Below are 20,221 nucleotides of genomic sequence, written 5' to 3' on the forward strand. Positions count from 1 at the left end.
CGCGATCACGTCGTTCTTCTCGCGATCATGCACCGCGAGAACAACTCAAATCAAGATGGCCGCGCCCGCAAGCAACCACATGGGTAAGTTGGCGACCCGCAACCATGCAGAAAATCTCGCGAACATGCCGGAAAAAAACTTCCGCATCTTCACGATATTTCTGCTTGTTTGCGATAATTTTAAACATTCTCGCGATAATTTGCGAAGGTTAATTCCGCAAATTCCGCCCACCCCTAATTGAAATACCTTTTTGATTTTGCAATCACAGTATTGTTACTATAATATTGAAAACACTTTCAGTTTTTATTAGGTTTAAGATGATCAGTTCATCTGAAAGATAAATCAGACTTTTCTAATTTAATTGAATCGCAGGACGAATTAATGAAAATAGTTTTTTATTTAAGAATGAGGAAAGCAAGGCACTGCTGAGATTTGAACTAAGGATCTCCTGTTTACTAGACAGGCACTTTAACCAGCTAAGCCACAGCACCCTCTTGAAAATGCTTTAAGGAACAGTTTGCCATATGGTGTTCAAGAGAATCCTGAGTTTTTCACTTTCATAATCATTTCTCAGTTCAGAAAACGCTCTACTCAACTACTTTAGACGAGGATACTGATCCTATTGATAAACACCTCATTGATATATTGCTTATCCTGTTCATAAATGTTTTAATTATGCCTTCTTTAAGAATGCATTACTTGATTTCAACTCTAGAATGATTTTTTATCTCTATTTTGCTCTTTGTCACTCTTTTTTCCCTTTTTCATTCAAAGCATTACTTTGAAAATCTTCACAATACCATGTTTTTTTGTTTTTCAATTTAAGATGACCCATTCTAATGTTCACAGAACAACACTTTTCTTTTTAAAATGTATTAAACATTTGCGTGATGAAAATTATTTTTACATGTAAGGACCAATAATAAGGTGCTGCTGAGATTTGAACTCAGGATTTCCTGGTTACGAGACATGTGCTTTAACCACTTAGCCACAGCACCTATTTTAGTGATACAAAAGGGATCATTAATTTAGTATTGGTGATCAAATTCTGTGCCTGTGTTAAAGTGTCTTAATAAGTATTCTAATGTTAAACAAGCAAGGATTCCTAATCTGTAAACAAGAATAGCTATGTTGTATTAAAAAAGAACACATTTTAAACTCAATCCCATATGTTGAATAGTTCATAAATAAGTGTTTTACATATATTAATCAATATTGCTCAAATCTAGGGTTATATTTCATCTGCCTCTTGCTCATTGAAATACCTTTTTGATTTTTGCAATCACAGTATTGTTACTATAATATTGAAAACAATTTCAGTTTTTATTAGGTTTAAGATGATCTGTTCAACCGAAAGATAAATCAGACTTTGCTAATTGAATTGAATCGCAGGACGACTTAATGAAAATAGTTTTTTATTTAAGAATGAGGAAAGCAAGGCACTGCTGAGATTTGAACTCAGGATCTCCTGTTTACTAGACAGGCGCTTTAACCAGCTAAGCCACAACACCCTCTTGAAAATGCTCTAAGGAACAGTTTGCGATATGGTGTTCAAGAGAATCCTGAGTTTTTCACTTTCATAATCATTTCTCAGTTCAGAAAACGCTCTACTCAACTACTTTAGACGAGGATACTGATCCTATTCATAAATACCTCATTGATATATTGCTTATCTTGTTCATAAATGTTTTAATCATGCCTTCTTTAAGAATGCATTACTTGAATTCAACTCTAGAATGATTTTTTATCTCTATTTTGCTCTTTGTCACTCTTTTTTCCCTTTTTCATTCAAAGCATTACTTTGAAAATCTTCACAATACCACGTTTTTTTGTTTTTCAATTTAAGATGACCCATTCTAATGTTCACAGAACAACACTTTTCTTTTTAAAATGTATTAAACATTTGTGTGATGAAAATTATTTTTACATGTAAGGACCAATAATAAGGTGCTGCTGAGATTTGAACTCAGGATTTCCTGTTTACGAGACAGGCGCTTTAACCACTTAGCCACAGCACCTACTTTAGTGATATAGAAGGGATTATTAATTTAGGATTGGTGATCAAATTCTGTGCCTGTGTTAAAGTGTCTTAATATGTATTCTAATGTTAAACAAGCAAGGATTCCTAATCTGTAAACAAGAATTGCTACGTTGTATTAAAAAAAAACACATTTTGAACTCAATCCCATATTTTGAATAGTTCATAAATAAGTGTTTTACATATATTCATCAATATTGCTCAAATATAGGGTTATATTTCATCTGCCTCTTGCTCATTGAAATACCTTTTTGATTTTGCAATCACAGTATTGTTACTATAATATTGAAAACACTTTCAGTTTTTATTAGGTTTAAGATGATCTGTTCAACCGAAAGATAAATCAGACTTTTCTAATTTAATTGAATCGCAGGACGAATTAATGAAAATAGTTTTTTATTTAAGAATGAGGAAAGCAAGGCACTGCTGAGATTTGAACTCAGGATCTCCTGTTTACTAGACAGGCACTTTAACCAGCTAAGCCACAGCACCCTCTTGAAAATGCTTTAAGGAACAGTTTGCCATATGGTGTTCAGGAGAATCCTGAGTTTTTCACTTTCATAATCATTTCTCAGTTCAGAAAACGCTCTACTCAACTACTTTAGATGAGGATACTGATCCTATTGATAAACACCTCATTGATATATTGCTTATCCTGTTCATAAATGTTTTAATTATGCCTTCTTTAAGAATGCATTACTTGATTTCAACTCTAGAATGATTTTTTATCTCTATTTTGCTCTTTGTCACTCTTTTTTCCCTTTTTCATTCAAAGCATTACTTTGAAAATCTTCACAATACCATGTTTTTTTGTTTTTCAATTTAAGATGACCCATTCTAATGTTCACAGAACAACACTTTTCTTTTTAAAATGTATTAAACATTTGCGTGATGAAAATTATTTTTACATGTAAGGACCAATAATAAGGTGCTGCTGAGATTTGAACTCAGGATTTCCTGGTTACGAGACATGCGCTTTAACCACTTAGCCACAGCACCTATTTTAGTGATACAGAAGGGATCATTAATTTAGTATTGGTGATCAAATTCTGTGCCTGTGTTAAAGTGTCTTAATAAGTATTCTAATGTTAAACAAGCAAGGATTCCTAATCTGTAAACAAGAATAGCTATGTTGTATTAAAAAAGAACACATTTTAAACTCAATCCCATATGTTGAATAGTTCATAAATAAGTGTTTTACATATATTAATCAATATTGCTCAAATCTAGGGTTATATTTCATCTGCCTCTTGCTCATTGAAATACCTTTTTGATTTTTGCAATTACAGTATTGTTACTATAATATTGAAAACACTATCAGTTTTTATTAGGTTTAAGATGATCTGTTCAACCGAAAGATAAATCAGACTTTTCTAATTGAATTGAATTGCAGGACGACTTAATGAAAATAGTTTTTTATATAAGAATGAGGAAAGCAAGGCACTGCTGAGATTTGAACTCAGGATCTCCTGTTTACTAGACAGGCGCTTTAACCAGCTAAGCCACAGCACCCTCTTGAAAATGCTTTAAGGAACAGTTTGCCATATGGTGTTCAAGAGAAACCTGAGTTTTTCACTTTCATAATCATTTCTCAGTTCAGAAAACGCACTACTCAAATAGTTTAGACGAGCATACTGATCCTATTCATAAACACCTCATTGATATATTGCTTATCCTGTTCATAAATGTTTTAATTATGCCTTCTTTAAGAATGCATTACTTTTTTTTTTTTTTTTTTTGTAAGACATTTATTATGAACAAATGAAAAAGAAGATGCACACTGCGTCACGCCAACAACCCGGAGGCAGGCCGCTATCAGGTAGGTTATACAAAGATTACATAGAAATATCTCAGAGGCCATCATCCGGCCGGGTTGATCATTCAGAGGTAAACTTAAGATACAATAAAATCTTCAGTGTTTGCAGTGCATCTCTAGCGAGTAAACGGTCTTACTTTTCTGACAGTGCTGCTGACAATTGAAAGATAGCGAAAATCAATGAAGCCGCCCCCGAGTAAGCAGCAGTCAACCACCCGCTGCAGCAGCCTATAAAAAGGATGTGTCTGTCAGCACCATTTTTCTCCCAACAGGACCCCCCAACAAGCTAAACCAGAAACTTCAAACATAGGTGCAAGTACGTGGAAACAGCATCCATACAACACTCCAGTTCACAAAGGGGTCGCGCGGGCCTGCCACAGGTTGTCCAGATAGAGGGCCAGCCATGTTCAAGGCGGGCACGGAAAGGCATCTTGGCTGTGTACGAATTAGCGAAGGACGTATGGGGTGGGGGGGAGGGGGGGAGGGGTAGTGAATTGTCCACAGGAGGACCAGTAGGATGGGGGGGGGGCAGGGGACTCCATCCGGGTCAGTGGAGGCAGTAAACGCAAAACTTGCATCTGGGCAGTTCCTGTCAGTGTAAGCGCGGGACAGCGGGACCCCAATCATTAACCTACGCAGCGCGTACCTTTAGCCCATGTCGTCTGAAATACTCGTAGCACGTGAGGTACCTGTGGAGTCAGGGGCCGTGCGTTCTGTAGTCCACTGTACAAACGGGCCCCATATGTCAGTGGGTCTGGAAGCGGTGGGCATGGTCTCCCAATAGTGCGTCAGTTGTGTGTGGCCGTAAGTCACATCCCTGATCCAGCTCTCGAGCGTGGGGAGGGCCGGCCTGCCCCAGTGTATAGCGATCTGTCGTTTGGCGTATAACAGGAGTAATGCATGTAGTTTCCTGTCGCAGGGCTCAGTGTACTTAACATACCCCAGCAATCCCAGCAGTGGAGACGGTGAGTCACTCCTTTGTGTGATTTGATTGATGGCATTGAAGACCTCTGACCAGTATGCCCTCAGCTTGGGGCAGCTCCAAGCCACATGAATAAAGGTTGCATCGTCACCCCCACATTTCCAGCAAGAGGCATCCTCACGGATACCCATACGGCGTAGTAGTGTCGGAGTGCGGTAGTATCTGTGTAGGAATTTGAAGTGGATAAGCCGCAGTCGGTAACTTGGGGATAGAGCTGTGAGTTGCGCGCAGCAATACTCCCATGCGTCATCCGGCAGCTGGTCCCCCAGGTCCTCAGCCCAAGCGGTCTTGGCCGTGGCTACTGTCACTGGGGCTTGTTCCTGCATGCAGTTATATAATCTGGACACCAGCTTCTTAGGGGAAGGTCGTGAGAGCAAGTTTTGGAGGGCGGCTAGTGCGCAAGGCTCTTCCGGGAAGCACGGTCCTATCTTCTTGCAAGATTCCCTAAGGGAATGATATAGTAATTTGTCAGCAAACGTGCAGGGCTGGTCATCCCCATCCGCAGGCATCTCGAAAAATGAGCCATCTGGATATAGGTCAGCGAAGGTGAGAAGTCGATTCCCACGGATAGTGAGGACGTCACCTCTTGCCGTCAAACAAGGCAGCATCGGGTTGCCCCTCAGAGGAACCGCCGGCGCATAAAGCAGGGAGAGACCAGCTCGTTTCCGAAGTTCTCGCCAGGACCAGCGGACCATTTCCACTGTGTCTACCTCACGCGACGGGCACGTAACCTCTCCATATAGTGCCACTCGTAATGGCAATGGGGCGACCACTGCCAGTTCCACCGCCACATGCGGCTGGTAGGGGGTGGGGTAGGCCCAGAAATGCAGGAACTGAGCTTGCGCACAGAGTGAATAGAGCTTCAAGTCCGGGGCCCCCAGGCCTCCCTGTCGGAGCGGAAGTGTGAGTAGGTCCCAGGAGACTCTGGCTTGGCCGCCGGCCCACACCAGTTTCAGCAGTAGTGAGCGGACCCGGGTGTGGAAGTGCGTTGTCATAGGTAGTGGTACGTTGACGAACAAGTACAAGAATTTGGGAAGGACCACCATTTTGGCCAGTGCAATTCTAGCGACCAGGGACAGCGGTAGCCTATTCCAGACTTCGACCTTTCCTTCCAACCAGTCCACCGCCCTACCAAAATTCAGCGACCACAACTCCTGCACATCTCGGCTGATCCAGATGCCCAAATACTTGACAGCTTCCGTCTCCCACCTGAGGGGGTAGTCAGGGGCAGGTCTAACAGTGCTCTCCGTCAGGGGGAAGGCCACTGACTTCGACCAATTAATGGATATCCCTGCCAAACCCTCAAATCTCACAAATTCTCGAAGTAGTGGGCTCAGGTTGTCTTTAGGGTTCAGGACGTACAAGGTGACATCGTCCGCGTACAGCGAGATCAGTAAGCTTCTAGCACTAAATCCGATGCCCCTGGCAGTGTGGTGCTGCCGAACTCGAGCCGCAAGTGGCTCCATCGCAATCGCAAAGAGGAGCGGGGACAGAGGGCAGCCCTGCCTAGTACCCCTCGAGACATCGAATGGCTTGGAGACGAGACCATTAACGCTCACTCGGGCTCTGGGTTTCGTGTAGATGAGCTTGATAAGGGTCATGAAGTTTTGGCTGAATCCCATCCGCCTCAGTACACTGAAGAGGTAGGGCCATTCTAAGGAGTCGAAGGCTTTGGTGGCGTCCAGAAACACCACCGCTGCCTGTACTGACGGGTGTAAATAGTGAAGGACCGAAAAGATCGTTCTGAGATTATGTGATGTTGCTCGGCCAGGGATGAATCCCGATTGATCTGGGAGCGCTATCATCGGCAACAACGGTTGTAATCTATCGGCAATTACTTTTGCGTATATTTTGGCATCTACGTTTATAAGGGACAGGGGCCTGTAAGAGTCCAGCTGTTGTTCATCTTTGTCTGGCTTGAGGAGCGTGACAATGAGAGCCTCACGCATGGAGTCTGGGAGGGAATTTGACTCGAGAGCCTCGACAAACACAGAGTGTAGTCTCGGCGCTAGTTCAGCCACGTAGGTTTTATAAAAGGAGGTGGTTAGGCCATCTGGGCCAGGAGCTTTATTGGCCGGCATGCTTTTAATCACCTGGGCGATATCTTGCACTGTAACGGTGAGGTCCATGTATTGTCTGTGGTTGTTGTTGAACCACACGAGTGCTATGGAGTCAAGGAAGTCTCGCAGTGACGCCGGTGTCGTGGGCTGTCTTGAGGTGTACAGGGCAGCATAGAAGTCTGCGAAGGCGCCTAACACCGCCTCTTGGCCTACTACTAGACGTCCGGTGTTATCATAGATAGTGTGTATGTAGTTCGACTGTGTGCGAGGAGCAATCAGTCTGGCAAGAGTCCTGCTTGGCCTATCTCCCTCCCCATACCTGCGCGCCTCTGCCTGCTTCCCTAGAAACCACACCTCTCGCTCCGCCTCCTCATTAAATGCCAACAGTTTAGCTTTCAGAGCGCCAGCAGTCGCAAACGATGGGCCGGAGCTAAAAGCAACATCTAGGTCCTTCAGTTCCCCCTCAAGTTTAGCTAACGCGTCTCTTATGGTGCGTAGGACCCCTGCTTTTCGTGCAATACATTGACCCCTTATAACAGCTTTAAATGCATCCCACACAATGGCTTCAGAAGTGGCAGACCCAGCATTCTCAGCAAAGTAATTAGTGATATCCTCTCTTATCTCCTCTACAAACACAGGGTCTGTGAGGGCGTGTGGGGGAAGGCGCCATTGGAACGCCCTATGTGCAGCGTCGGGGGGATGCAATACCAACATACACGGAGCATGGTCTGATAGTGATCTAGCCATAATATCAACATTTGCCACCCATGTCGCAACCTCAGGAGACACCAACCAGAAATCTAGTCGCGACCAAGCAGCCTTATGATAGGTGTAGCAGGTCCCTACTTTTGCACCTGGATTTCTAACTCGCCACACATCTGAAAGTAGACCCTCACTCATGATATCAGAGATCGCTTGACGCGCTCTAGTGTGCTGCGGTCTGCTCACACCTCTGCGATCCGTGTCATCATTTAACACAACGTTGAAATCCCCCCCCAACACTACCGTCTGGCAATCCAGCAACACAATTTTCGCCCAAACATTTCTAAAAAAGTCAGGATCATCCACATTCGGGCCATAGATTGCAGCTAGGACAATGGGTCGCCCCTGTAAAGCCCCATGGAGCAGGACATATCTTCCCTCCGCATCCCTCACATGGGAGTACTCCCGCCAATCCAACCCTCTGCGAATGAGTATAGCTAAGCCCCTCGCAAAATTTGAGTAAATGGAAGAATAAACGTGCGCCCATCTTGAATTCTTCAATCTAGCTGAGGGGGTGACATTCAGATGTGTTTCTTGTAGGAAGCAAATATCTACATTGTGTCTTGACAACACGCCATGCAGCAAACGGGCTTTTTTGAAGTCCCCAAGGCCTCTAATGTTCCAAGTCCAGAGTTTGATACCTCCCATTAAAGCACTTGACAGCCCCGAACCCCCATCCCATAACCCCGCCCCCGGAAGCCATCCTGGCACCTAGACACCATAGCCGCAGACCCAGCGCACAGAAATATAGGCATGTGTAGTAGTACATTGCACCCAATACGAACCAAAACTCGCAACATATGAAAACCCCCCCTCCACCCCCTTCCCTCAGCAACCCCCCAATCAGGTCGTGACATATCCCAGTAACATGTACGCAATGCGTGGAAATACCCCAACATTAACAACAAAGGGAGGCACCCCATGAGGCGTGGTGCGCTCGGCTAACACCCCCGTATACGCGGGGTGGCTACTATCAAACTTTAGTGGTCCTGGGTTCTGGCAGTGCCCCCACCCCGTAGTCCTCAAGGTCCGCAGCCAACCAGTGTCCCAGTGGGAGCGCGGAGACGGCAGCACAAGCTGGTGCACAATGGCGTCTCAGTAACTCACCCCCAATTAGTCAGTTCGGGAGGAGCAAACCTGTGCGAGAGTTCAATCCGGCTTTCAACTGTGACACAAAGAGTAAATTTGCAGCCTTGCAGGGTGAGCATGTCAGAGACCTCAGTCGTTGTCACTCAGGTGCTCCGAAGCTTCCTCGAGTCTTGGCGATTTTCTCCTGGCCCCAGCACAAATGTGTTTAGCGAATTTGAGGGCTGATTTGGCGTCAGTGAAGAAGTGAGAGGTGTTTTCGTGGTGGACCTTCAGCTTTGCCGGGTATAGGAGAGAGTAGGGCATGCCGGCTTGTAGTAGAACTTTCTTCGCTGGTAAGAATTCCTTCCGGGCCGCTTGCACCAGAGGGGTGAAATCTGGGTAGAAGGAGATGTGATTACCCTGATGCGTGATCTTACCCTTCTCTCTCGCCAAACGTAGAATGACGTCCCTATCTTGGTAGTTAAGTAATTTAGCCAGGATCGGACGCGGTGGGACTCCCACCGGGGGTTTCTTCCCCAGGGACCTGTGTGCCCTCTCCACCGTGAACACTGGGGACAAGTCCGGGTCGAACAGTTCATGCAGGAGGCTCGACACAAACGATTCCATCTTTCCCGTGTTTGTAGTCTCTGGAATGCCCGTAATGCGGATGTTGGATCTTCTGGAGCGCGCTTCCAAATCGTCCGACTTGGCGCGCAAATTGTCGAGTTCCCGCTCCAGCGTCGTGATGTGCCGCTTAGCCTGTTGCTGGAATTCGCAACATTCAGTTTGCCTATTTTCGAGACAGTCCAGTCTCTTCTCGTGGGTGTCCACCTTAGCCTTCACGGTTTCGAGTTGCGCCGTCAGGGTATCAAGTTTTGCATCTATGCTCTTCAGGCTGGTCCTCACCTCCATGATGAGGGCCCCAAAGTCTATGTCCGGGGCAGCACCCTGCGATGACGATGCGCCAACATCCGGCTCCATTGTCGCGTTCTTCGGTGGCTTTCTACTGTCAAAAGTCAGCTTAGGTTGTTTGGCGTCATTTTTCCCCATCTCAGCAGTCTAGAGATATCCACCGGCCAAGCAATGGGGCAGCACCCCTCTGTGCCACCGCTAGCAAGTGCCCCGTATGAACGTGACTGTCCAGGCGGTGCCAGTGCGCGCCAGGCGTGACTATTCACACGCGGCAAGTAGGGCCAGCCGCGTTAGTGACCTCTGTAGGTGCCCAGTGAGCTCAGCAAGCTTCAGCGTTTAACTAGGGCCGTCTCCGGATTCAAAGTGGCGGGCTCCCGCAGTGCAATGAGGGGTCCGCTCACACCACTAGAAAAGCGCAGCACCGGGGCTCAGGGGATTCAGGGCTGCAAGGTGCTTCTCCGTGCGTGCAGTTGTGTGTCCCGCCGAGCTGAAGATCAGCGGGAGGTCCCGGCGCTACTGCGGAACGGCAGGATCGACAGGGCTCCTCGTCCCTCCTTGGCACCCTCTCACCTCCTCTCCGGTCGTCGCCTTGATGTAGCTGGCGCAGGCCAACTTCTCCGATCTCCACCGGGCTCGACACTGGCCAGCGCCGCCTTTGGCGGCTGCAGGATCACTGCACCACGGCGCGGCTGTTCTGCCAAGCCGCGCCGGTCTCCGCTATCTCCCCGCAGCCTTCCGCCAGGGTAACTCTCCGTCGGCAGCAGTGGGGGTTTAACAGCGAGGTGCCCACGGCAAGTACCGCTCAATCAGCTGGGGCCTCTACAGCCGCGGCCCACAGTGTCTCGTGGCTTCCAGCGAGAGGCACTTCCGGCGCGGGTCAGGACCAGCCCGCCAGCCGGCAAAAAAGTAGTCCGTCTCCGCTTCGAAGGGGAACCGTCCCCGCGCTCCCAACTCGGGTCGGAGGATCACCAGGGTGTAGGTAGCAGAACCCGGGAGGTGTGGGGTTCCGCAGTCGCCAGGAACAGGATTATGCAAGGATCAATCGGAGTAGCCGGCGGAGCTCACTCAAAGAGCGGCCATCTCGCTGCTCGGCTAGCCACGCCCCCCCAAGAATGCATTACTTGATTTCAACTCTAGAATGATTTTTCATCTCTATTTTGCTCTTTGTCACTCTTTTTTCCCTTTTTCATTCAAAGCATTACTTTGAAAATCTTCACAATACCACGTTTTTTAGTTTTTCAATTTAAGATGACCCATTCTAATGTTCACAGAACAACACTTTTCTTTTTAAAATGTATTAAACATTAGCGTGATGAAAATTATTTTTACATGTAAGGACCAATAATAAGGTGCTGCTGAGATTTGAACTCAGGATTTCCTGGTTACGAGACAGGCGCTTTAACCACTTAGCCACAGCACCTATTTTAGTGATACAGAAGGAATCATTAATTTAGTATTGGTGATCAAATACTGTGCCTGTGTTAAAGTGTCTTAATATGTATTCTAATGTTAAACAAGCAAGGATTCCTAATCTGTAAACAAGAATAGCTATGTTGTATTACAAAAGAACACATTTTAAACTCAATCCCATATTTTGAATAGTTCATAAATAAGAGTTTTACATATATTCATCAATATTGCTCAAATCTAGGGTTATATTTCATCTGCCTCTTGCTCATTGAAATACCTTTTTGATTTTGCAATCACAGTATTGTTACTATAATATTGAAAACACTTTCAGTTTTTATTAGGTTTAAGATGATCTGTTCAACCGAAAGATAAATCAGACTTTTCTAATTGAATTGAATCGCAGGACGACTTAATGAAAACAGTTTTTTATTTAAGAATAAGGAAAGCAAGGCACTGCTGAGATTTGAACTCAGGATCTCCTGTTTACTAGACAGGCGCTTTAACCAGCTAAGCCACAGCACCCTCTTGAAAATGCTTTAAGGAACAGTTTGCCATATGGTGTTCAAGAGAATCCTGAGTTTTTCACTTTCATAATCATTTCTCAGTTCAGAAAACGCTCTACTCAACAACTTTAGACGAGGATACTGATCCTATTCATAAACACCTCATTGATATATTGCTTATCTTGTTCATAAATGTTTTAATCATGCCTTCTTTAAGAATGCATTACTTGAATTCAACTCTAGAATGATTTTTTATCTCCATTTTGCTCTTTGTCACTTTTTTTTCCCTTTTTCATTCAAAGCATTACTTTGAAAATCTTCACAATACCACGTTTTTTTGTTTTTCAATTTAAGATGACCCATTCTAATGTTCACAGAACAACACTTTTCTTTTTAAAATGTATTAAACATTTGCGTGATGAAAATTATTTTTACATGTAAGGACCAATAATAAGGTGCAGCTGAGATTTGAACTCAGGATTTCCTGTTTACGAGACAGGCGCTTTAACCACTTAGCCACAGCACCTATTTTAGTGATACAGAAGGGATCATTAATTTAGTATTGGTGATCAAATTCTGTGCCTGTGTTAAAGTTTCTTAATATGTATTCTAATGTTAAACAAGCAAGGATTTCTAATCTGTAAACAAGAATAGCTATGTTGTATTACAAAAGAACACATTTTAAACTCAATCCCATATTTTGAATAGTTCATAAATAAGTGTTTTACATATATTCATCAATATTGCTCAAATCTAGGGTTATATTTCATCTGCCTCTTGCTCATTGAAATACCTTTTTGATTTTTGCAATCACAGTATTGTTACTATAATATTGAAAACAATTTCAGTTTTTATTAGGTTTAAGATGATCTGTTCAACCGAAAGATAAATCAGACTTTGCTAATTGAATTGAATCGCAGGACGACTTAATGAAAATAGTTTTTTATTTAAGAATGAGGAAAGCAAGGCACTGCTGAGATTTGAACTCAGGATCTCCTGTTTACTAGACAGGCGCTTTAACCAGCTAAGCCACAACACCCTCTTGAAAATGCTCTAAGGAACCGTTTGCCATATGGTGTTCAAGAGAATCCTGAGTTTTTCACTTTCATAATCATTTCTCAGTTCAGAAAACGCTCTACTCAACTACTTTAGACGAGGATACTGATCCTATTCATAAACACCTCATTGATATATTGCTTATCTTGTTCATAAATGTTTTAATCATGCCTTCTTTAAGAATGCATTACTTGAATTCAACTCTAGAATGATTTTTTATCTCCATTTTGCTCTTTGTCACTTTTTTTTCCCTTTTTCATTCAAAGCATTACTTTGAAAATCTTCACAATACCACGTTTTTTTGTTTTTCAATTTAAGATGACCCATTCTAATGTTCACAGAACAACACTTTTCTTTTTAAAATGTATTAAACATTTGCGTGATGAAAATTATTTTTACATGTAAGGACCAATAATAAGGTGCTGCTGAGATTTGAACTCAGGATTTCCTGTTTACGAGACAGGCGCTTTAACCACTTAGCCACAGCACCTATTTTAGTGATACAGAAGGGATCATTAATTTAGTATTGGTGATCAAATTCTGTGCCTGTGTTAAAGTTTCTTAATATGTATTCTAATGTTAAACAAGCAAGGATTTCTAATCTGTAAACAAGAATAGCTATGTTGTATTACAAAAGAACACATTTTAAACTCAATCCCATATTTTGATTAGTTCATAAATAAGTGTTTTACATATATTCATCAATATTGCTCAAATCTAGGGTTATATTTCATCTGCCTCTTGCTCATTGAAATACCTTTTTGATTTTTGCAATCACAGTATTGTTACTATAATATTGAAAACAATTTCAGTTTTTATTAGGTTTAAGATGATCTGTTCAACCGAAAGATAAATAAGACTTTGCTAATTGAATTGAATCGCAGGACGACTTAATGAAAATAGTTTTTTATTTAAGAATGAGGAAAGCAAGGCACTGCTGAGATTTGAACTCAGGATCTCCTGTTTACTAGACAGGCGCTTTAACCAGCTAAGCCACAACACCCTCTTGAAAATGCTCTAAGGAACCGTTTGCCATATGGTGTTCAAGAGAATCCTGAGTTTTTCACTTTCATAATCATTTCTCAGTTCAGAAAACGCTCTACTCAACTACTTTAGACGAGGATACTGATTCTATTCATAAATACCTCATTGATATATTGCTTATCTTGTTCATAAATGTTTTAATCATGCCTTCTTTAAGAATGCATTACTTGAATTCAACTCTAGAATGATTTTTTATCTCTATTTTGCTCTTTGTCACTCTTTTTTCCCTTTTTCATTCAAAGCATTACTTTGAAAATCTTCACAATACCACGTTTTTTTGTTTTTCAATTTAAGATGACCCATTCTAATGTTCACAGAACAACACTTTTCTTTTTAAAATGTATTAAACATTTGCGTGATGAAAATTATTTTCACATGTAAGGACCAATAATAAGGTGCTGCTGAGATTTGAACTCAGGATTTCCTGTTTACGAGACAGGCGCTTTAACCACTTAGCCACAGCACCTACTTTAGTGATATAGAAGGGATTATTAATTTAGGATTGGTGATCAAATTCTGTGCCTGTGTTAAAGTGTCTTAATATGTATTCTAATGTTAAACAAGCAAGGATTCCTAATCTGTAAACAAGAATTGCTACGTTGTATTAAAAAAGAACACATTTTGAACTCAATCCCATATTTTGAATAGTTCATAAATAAGTGTTTTACATATATTCATCAATATTGCTCAAATATAGGGTTATATTTCATCTGCCTCTTGCTCATTGAAATACCTTTTTGATTTTGCAATCACAGTATTGTTACTATAATATTGAAAACACTTTCAGTTTTTATTAGGTTTAAGATGATCTGTTCAACCGAAAGATAAATCAGACTTTTCTAATTTAATTGAATCGCAGGATGAATTAATGAAAATAGTTTTTTATTTAAGAATGAGGAAAGCAAGGCACTGCTGAGATTTGAACTCAGGATCTCCTGTTTACTAGACAGGCGCTTTAACCAGCTAAGCCACAGCACCCTCTTGAAAATGCTTTAAGGAACAGTTTGCCATATGGTGTTCAAGAGAAACCTGAGTTTTTCACTTTCATAATCATTTCTCAGTTCAGAAAACGCACTACTCAAATAGTTTAGACGAGGATACTGATCCTATTCATAAACACCTCATTGATATATTGCTTATCCTGTTCATAAATGTTTTAATTATGCCTTCTTTAAGAATGCATTACTTGAATTCAACTCTAGAATGATTTTTTATCTCTATTTTGCTCTTTGTCACTCTTTTTTCCCTTTTTCATTCAAAGCATTATTTTGAAAATCTTCACAATACCACGTTTTTTTGTTTTTCAATTTAAGATGACCCATTCTAATGTTCACAGAACAACACTTTTCTTTTTAAAATGTATTAAACATTTGCGTGATGAAAATTATTTTTACATGTAAGGACCAATAATAAGGTGCTGCTGAGATTTGAACTCAGGATTTCCTGTTTACGAGACAAGCGCTTTAACCACTTAGTCACAGCACCTATTTTAGTGATACAGAAGGGATCATTAATTTAGTATTGGTGATCAAATTCTGTGCCTGTGTTAAAGTGTCTTAATATGTATTCTAATGTTAAACAAGCAAGGATTCCTAATCTGTAAACAAGAATAGCTATGTTGTATTACAAAAGAACACATTTTAAACTCAATCCCATATTTTGAATAGTTCATAAATAAGAGTTTTACATATATTCATCAATATTGCTCAAATCTAGGGTTATATTTCATCTGCCTCTTGCTCATTGAAATACCTTTTTGATTTTGCAATCACAGTATTGTTACTATAATATTGAAAACACTTTCAGTTTTTATTAGGTTTAAGATGATCTGTTCAACCGAAAGATAAATCAGACTTTTCTAATTGAATTGAATCGCAGGACGACTTAATGAAAATAGTTTTTTATTTAAGAATAAGGAAAGCAAGGCACTGCTGAGATTTGAACTCAAGATCTCCTGTTTACTAGACAGGCGCTTTAACCAGCTAAGCCACAGCACCCTCTTGAAAATGCTTTAAGGAACAGTTTGCCATATGGTGTTCAAGAGAATCCTGAGTTTTTCACTTTCATAATCATTTCTCAGTTCAGAAAACGCTCTACTCAACAACTTTAGACGAGGATACTGATCCTATTCATAAACACCTCATTGATATATTGCTTATCTTGTTCATAAATGTTTTAATCATGCCTTCTTTAAGAATGCATTACTTGAATTCAACTCTAGAATGATTTTTTATCTCCATTTTGCTCTTTGTCACTTTTTTTTCCCTTTTTCATTCAAAGCATTACTTTGAAAATCTTCACAATACCACGTTTTTTTGTTTTTCAATTTAAGATGACCCATTCTAATGTTCACAGAACAACACTTTTCTTTTTAAAATGTATTAAACATTTGCGTGATGAAAATTATTTTTACATGTAAGGACCAATAATAAGGTGCTGCTGAGATTTGAACTCAGGATTTCCTGTTTACGAGACAGGCGCTTTAACCACTTAGCCACAGCACCTATTTTAGTGATACAGAAGGGATCATTAATTTAGTATTGGTGATCAAATTCTGTGCCTGTGTTAAAGTTTCTTAATATGTATTCTAATGTTAAACAAGCAAGGATTTCTAATCTGTAAACAAGAATAGCTATGTTGTATTACAAAAGAACACATTTTAAACTCAATCCCATATTTTGAATAGTTCATAAATAAGTGTTTTACATATATTCATCAATATTGCTCAAATATAGGGTTATATTTCATCTGCCTCTTGCTCATTGAAATACCTTTTTGATTTTGCAATCACAGTATTGTTACTATAATATTGAAAACACTTTCAGTTTTTATTAGGTTTAAGATGATCTGTTCAACCGAAAGATAAATCAGACTTTTCTAATTGAATTGAATCGCAGGACGACTTAATGAAAATAGTTTTTTATTTAAGAATAAGGAAAGCAAGGCACTGCTGAGATTTGAACTCAGGATCTCCTGTTTACTAGACAGGCGCTTTAACCAGCTAAGCCACAGCACCCTCTTGAAAATGCTTTAAGGAACAGTTTGCCATATGGTGTTCAAGAGAATCCTGAGTTTTTCACTTTCATAATCATTTCTCAGTTCAGAAAACGCTCTACTCAACAACTTTAGATGAGGATACTGATCCTATTCATAAACACCTCATTGATATATTGCTTATCTTGTTCATAAATGTTTTAATCATGCCTTCTTTAAGAATGCATTACTTGAATTCAACTCTAGAATGATTTTTTATCTCCATTTTGCTCTTTGTCACTTTTTTTTCCCTTTTTCATTCAAAGCATTACTTTGAAAATCTTCACAATACCACGTTTTTTTGTTTTTCAATTTAAGATGACCCATTCTAATGTTCACAGAACAACACTTTTCTTTTTAAAATGTATTAAACATTTGCGTGATGAAAATTATTTTTACATGTAAGGACCAATAATAAGGTGCTGCTGAGATTTGAACTCAGGATTTCCTGTTTACGAGACAGGCGCTTTAACCACTTAGCCACAGCACCTATTTTAGTGATACAGAAGGGATCATTAATTTAGTATTGGTGATCAAATTCTGTGCCTGTGTTAAAGTTTCTTAATATGTATTCTAATGTTAAACAAGCAAGGATTTCTAATCTGTAAACAAGAATAGCTATGTTGTATTACAAAAGAACACATTTTAAACTCAATCCCATATTTTGATTAGTTCATAAATAAGTGTTTTACATATATTCATCAATATTGCTCAAATCTAGGGTTATATTTCATCTGCCTCTTGCTCATTGAAATACCTTTTTGATTTTTGCAATCACAGTATTGTTACTATAATATTGAAAACAATTTCAGTTTTTATTAGGTTTAAGATGATCTGTTCAACCGAAAGATAAATCAGACTTTGCTAATTGAATTGAATCGCAGGACGACTTAATGAAAATAGTTTTTTATTTAAGAATGAGGCAAGCAAGGCACTGCTGAGATTTGAACTCAGGATCTCCTGTTTACTAGACAGGCGCTTTAACCAGCTAAGCCACAACACCCTCTTGAAAATGCTCTAAGGAACCGTTTGCCATATGGTGTTCAAGAGAATCCTGAGTTTTTCACTTTCATAATCATTTCTCAGTTCAGAAAACGCTCTACTCAACTACTTTAGACGAGGATACTGATTATATTCATAAATACCTCATTGATATATTGCTTATCTTGTTCATAAATGTTTTAATCATGCCTTCTTTAAGAATGCATTACTTGAATTCAACTCTAGAATGATTTTTTATCTCTATTTTGCTCTTTGTCACTCTTTTTTCCCTTTTTCATTCAAAGCATTACTTTGAAAATCTTCACAATACCACGTTTTTTTGTTTTTCAATTTAAGATGACCCATTCTAATGTTCACAGAACAACACTTTTCTTTTTAAAATGTATTAAACATTTGCGTGATGAAAATTATTTTCACAAGTAAGGACCAATAATAAGGTGCTGCTGAGATTTGAACTCAGGATTTCCTGTTTACGAGACAGGCGCTTTAACCACTTAGCCACAGCCCCTACTTTAGTGATATAGAAGGGATTATTAATTTAGGATTGGTGATCAAATTCTGTGCCTGTGTTAAAGTGTCTTAATATGTATTCTAATGTTAAACAAGCAAGGATTCCTAATCTGTAAACAAGAATTGCTACGTTGTATTAAAAAAGAACACATTTTGAACTCAATCCCATATTTTGAATAGTTCATAAATAAGTGTTTTACATATATTCATCAATATTGCTCAAATATAGGGTTATATTTCATCTGCCTCTTGCTCATTGAAATACCTTTTTGATTTTGCAATCACAGTATTGTTACTATAATATTGAAAACACTTTCAGTTTTTATTAGGTTTAAGATGATCTGTTCAACCGAAAGATAAATCAGACTTTTCTAATTTAATTGAATCGCAGGATGAATTAATGAAAATAGTATTTTATTTAAGAATGAGGAAAGCAAGGCACTGCTGAGATTTGAACTCAGGATCTCCTGTTTACTAGACAGGCACTTTAACCAGCTAAGCCACAGCACCCTCTTGAAAATGCTTTAAGGAACAGTTTGCCATATGGTGTTCAAGAGAATCCTGAGTTTTTCACTTTCATAATCATTTCTCAGTTCAGAAAACGCTCTACTCAACTACTTTAGACGAGGATACTGATCCTATTGATAAACACCTCATTGATATATTGCTTATCCTGTTCATAAATGTTTTAATTATGCCTTCTTTAAGAATGCATTACTTGATTTCAACTCTAGAATGATTTTTTATCTCTATTTTGCTCTTTGTCACTCTTTTTTCCCTTTTTCATTCAAAGCATTACTTTGAAAATCTTCACAATACCATGTTTTTTTGTTTTTCAATTTAAGATGACCCATTCTAATGTTCACAGAACAACACTTTTCTTTTTAAAATGTATTAAACATTTGCGTGATGAAAATTATTTTTACATGTAAGGACCAATAATAAGGTGCTGCTGAGATTTGAACTCAGGATTTCCTGTTTACGAGACAGGCGCTTTAACCACTTAGCCACAGCACCTATTTTAGTGATACAGAAGGGATCATTAATTTAGTATTGGTGATCAAATTCTGTGCCTGTGTTAAAGTGTCTTAATAAGTTTTCTAATGTTAAACAAGCAAGGATTCCTAATCTGTAAACAAGGATAGCTATGTTGTATTAAAAAAGAACACATTTTAAACTCAATCCCATATTTTGAATAGTTCATAAATAAGTGTTTTACATATATTCATCAATATTGCTCAAATCTAGGGTTATATTTCATCTGCCTCTTGCTCATTGAAATACCTTTTTGATTTTTGCAATCACAGTATTGTTACTATAATATTGAAAACACTTTCAGTTATTATTAGGTTTAAGATGATCTGTACAACCGAAAGATAAATCAGACTTTTCTAATTGAATTGAATCGCAGGACGACTTAATGAAAATAGTTTTTTATTTAAGAATAAGGAAAGCAAGGGACTGCTGAGATTTGAACTCAGGATCTCCTGTTTACTAGACAGGCACTTTAACCAGCTAAGCCACAGCACCCTCTTGAAAATGCTTTAAGGAACAGTTTGCCATATGGTGTTCAAGAGAAACCTGAGTTTTTCACTTTCATAATCATTTCTCAGTTCAGAAAACGCACTACTCAAATAGTTTAGACGAGGATACTGATCCTATTCATAAACACCTCATTGATATATTGCTTATCCTGTTCATAAATGTTTTAATTATGCCTTCTTTAAGAATGCATTACTTGAATTCAACTCTAGAATGATTTTTTATCTCTATTTTGCTCTTTGTCACTCTTTTTTCCCTTTTTCATTCAAAGCATTATTTTGAAAATCTTCACAATACCACGTTTTTTTGTTTTTCAATTTAAGATGACCCATTCTAATGTTCACAGAACAACACTTTTCTTTTTAAAATGTATTAAACATTTGCGTGATGAAAATTATTTTTACATGTAAGGACCAATAATACGGTGCTGCTGAGATTTGAACTCAGGATTTCCTGTTTACGAGACAAGCGCTTTAACCACTT

The 20,221-nt window shown here is 39.7% G+C and overlaps 19 non-coding genes across 19 annotated transcripts; all 19 read right to left on the reverse strand.

The window, feature by feature from the left end:
• Positions 1 to 1,437: 1,437 nt before the first annotated feature.
• Positions 1,438 to 1,511, reverse strand: TRNAT-AGU (transfer RNA threonine (anticodon AGU)). Its single transcript has one exon. It is a non-coding gene; the product is annotated as a tRNA-Thr (tRNA).
• A 434-nt stretch (positions 1,512 to 1,945) lies between these two features.
• Positions 1,946 to 2,018, reverse strand: TRNAT-CGU (transfer RNA threonine (anticodon CGU)). Its single transcript has one exon. It is a non-coding gene; the product is annotated as a tRNA-Thr (tRNA).
• Positions 2,019 to 2,456: 438 nt separating this feature from the next.
• TRNAT-AGU (transfer RNA threonine (anticodon AGU)) lies at positions 2,457 to 2,530 on the reverse strand. The gene has a single exon. It is a non-coding gene; the product is annotated as a tRNA-Thr (tRNA).
• A 946-nt stretch (positions 2,531 to 3,476) lies between these two features.
• Positions 3,477 to 3,550, reverse strand: TRNAT-AGU (transfer RNA threonine (anticodon AGU)). Its single transcript has one exon. It is a non-coding gene; the product is annotated as a tRNA-Thr (tRNA).
• A 7,435-nt stretch (positions 3,551 to 10,985) lies between these two features.
• On the reverse strand, positions 10,986 to 11,058 carry TRNAT-CGU (transfer RNA threonine (anticodon CGU)). The gene has a single exon. It is a non-coding gene; the product is annotated as a tRNA-Thr (tRNA).
• A 438-nt stretch (positions 11,059 to 11,496) lies between these two features.
• TRNAT-AGU (transfer RNA threonine (anticodon AGU)) lies at positions 11,497 to 11,570 on the reverse strand. Its single transcript has one exon. It is a non-coding gene; the product is annotated as a tRNA-Thr (tRNA).
• A 434-nt stretch (positions 11,571 to 12,004) lies between these two features.
• TRNAT-CGU (transfer RNA threonine (anticodon CGU)) lies at positions 12,005 to 12,077 on the reverse strand. Its single transcript has one exon. It is a non-coding gene; the product is annotated as a tRNA-Thr (tRNA).
• Positions 12,078 to 12,516: 439 nt separating this feature from the next.
• Positions 12,517 to 12,590, reverse strand: TRNAT-AGU (transfer RNA threonine (anticodon AGU)). The gene has a single exon. It is a non-coding gene; the product is annotated as a tRNA-Thr (tRNA).
• Positions 12,591 to 13,024: 434 nt separating this feature from the next.
• Positions 13,025 to 13,097, reverse strand: TRNAT-CGU (transfer RNA threonine (anticodon CGU)). The gene has a single exon. It is a non-coding gene; the product is annotated as a tRNA-Thr (tRNA).
• A 439-nt stretch (positions 13,098 to 13,536) lies between these two features.
• TRNAT-AGU (transfer RNA threonine (anticodon AGU)) lies at positions 13,537 to 13,610 on the reverse strand. The gene has a single exon. It is a non-coding gene; the product is annotated as a tRNA-Thr (tRNA).
• Positions 13,611 to 14,044: 434 nt separating this feature from the next.
• TRNAT-CGU (transfer RNA threonine (anticodon CGU)) lies at positions 14,045 to 14,117 on the reverse strand. The gene has a single exon. It is a non-coding gene; the product is annotated as a tRNA-Thr (tRNA).
• A 438-nt stretch (positions 14,118 to 14,555) lies between these two features.
• On the reverse strand, positions 14,556 to 14,629 carry TRNAT-AGU (transfer RNA threonine (anticodon AGU)). Its single transcript has one exon. It is a non-coding gene; the product is annotated as a tRNA-Thr (tRNA).
• Positions 14,630 to 16,082: 1,453 nt separating this feature from the next.
• On the reverse strand, positions 16,083 to 16,155 carry TRNAT-CGU (transfer RNA threonine (anticodon CGU)). The gene has a single exon. It is a non-coding gene; the product is annotated as a tRNA-Thr (tRNA).
• A 438-nt stretch (positions 16,156 to 16,593) lies between these two features.
• On the reverse strand, positions 16,594 to 16,667 carry TRNAT-AGU (transfer RNA threonine (anticodon AGU)). The gene has a single exon. It is a non-coding gene; the product is annotated as a tRNA-Thr (tRNA).
• Positions 16,668 to 17,101: 434 nt separating this feature from the next.
• TRNAT-CGU (transfer RNA threonine (anticodon CGU)) lies at positions 17,102 to 17,174 on the reverse strand. The gene has a single exon. It is a non-coding gene; the product is annotated as a tRNA-Thr (tRNA).
• Positions 17,175 to 17,613: 439 nt separating this feature from the next.
• TRNAT-AGU (transfer RNA threonine (anticodon AGU)) lies at positions 17,614 to 17,687 on the reverse strand. Its single transcript has one exon. It is a non-coding gene; the product is annotated as a tRNA-Thr (tRNA).
• A 434-nt stretch (positions 17,688 to 18,121) lies between these two features.
• Positions 18,122 to 18,194, reverse strand: TRNAT-CGU (transfer RNA threonine (anticodon CGU)). Its single transcript has one exon. It is a non-coding gene; the product is annotated as a tRNA-Thr (tRNA).
• A 438-nt stretch (positions 18,195 to 18,632) lies between these two features.
• TRNAT-AGU (transfer RNA threonine (anticodon AGU)) lies at positions 18,633 to 18,706 on the reverse strand. Its single transcript has one exon. It is a non-coding gene; the product is annotated as a tRNA-Thr (tRNA).
• A 434-nt stretch (positions 18,707 to 19,140) lies between these two features.
• On the reverse strand, positions 19,141 to 19,213 carry TRNAT-CGU (transfer RNA threonine (anticodon CGU)). Its single transcript has one exon. It is a non-coding gene; the product is annotated as a tRNA-Thr (tRNA).
• Positions 19,214 to 20,221: the final 1,008 nt, after the last annotated feature.

This window comes from Triturus cristatus, chromosome 8, assembly GCF_964204655.1.
Source record: "Triturus cristatus chromosome 8, aTriCri1.1, whole genome shotgun sequence".
NCBI lineage: Eukaryota > Metazoa > Chordata > Amphibia > Caudata > Salamandridae > Triturus > Triturus cristatus.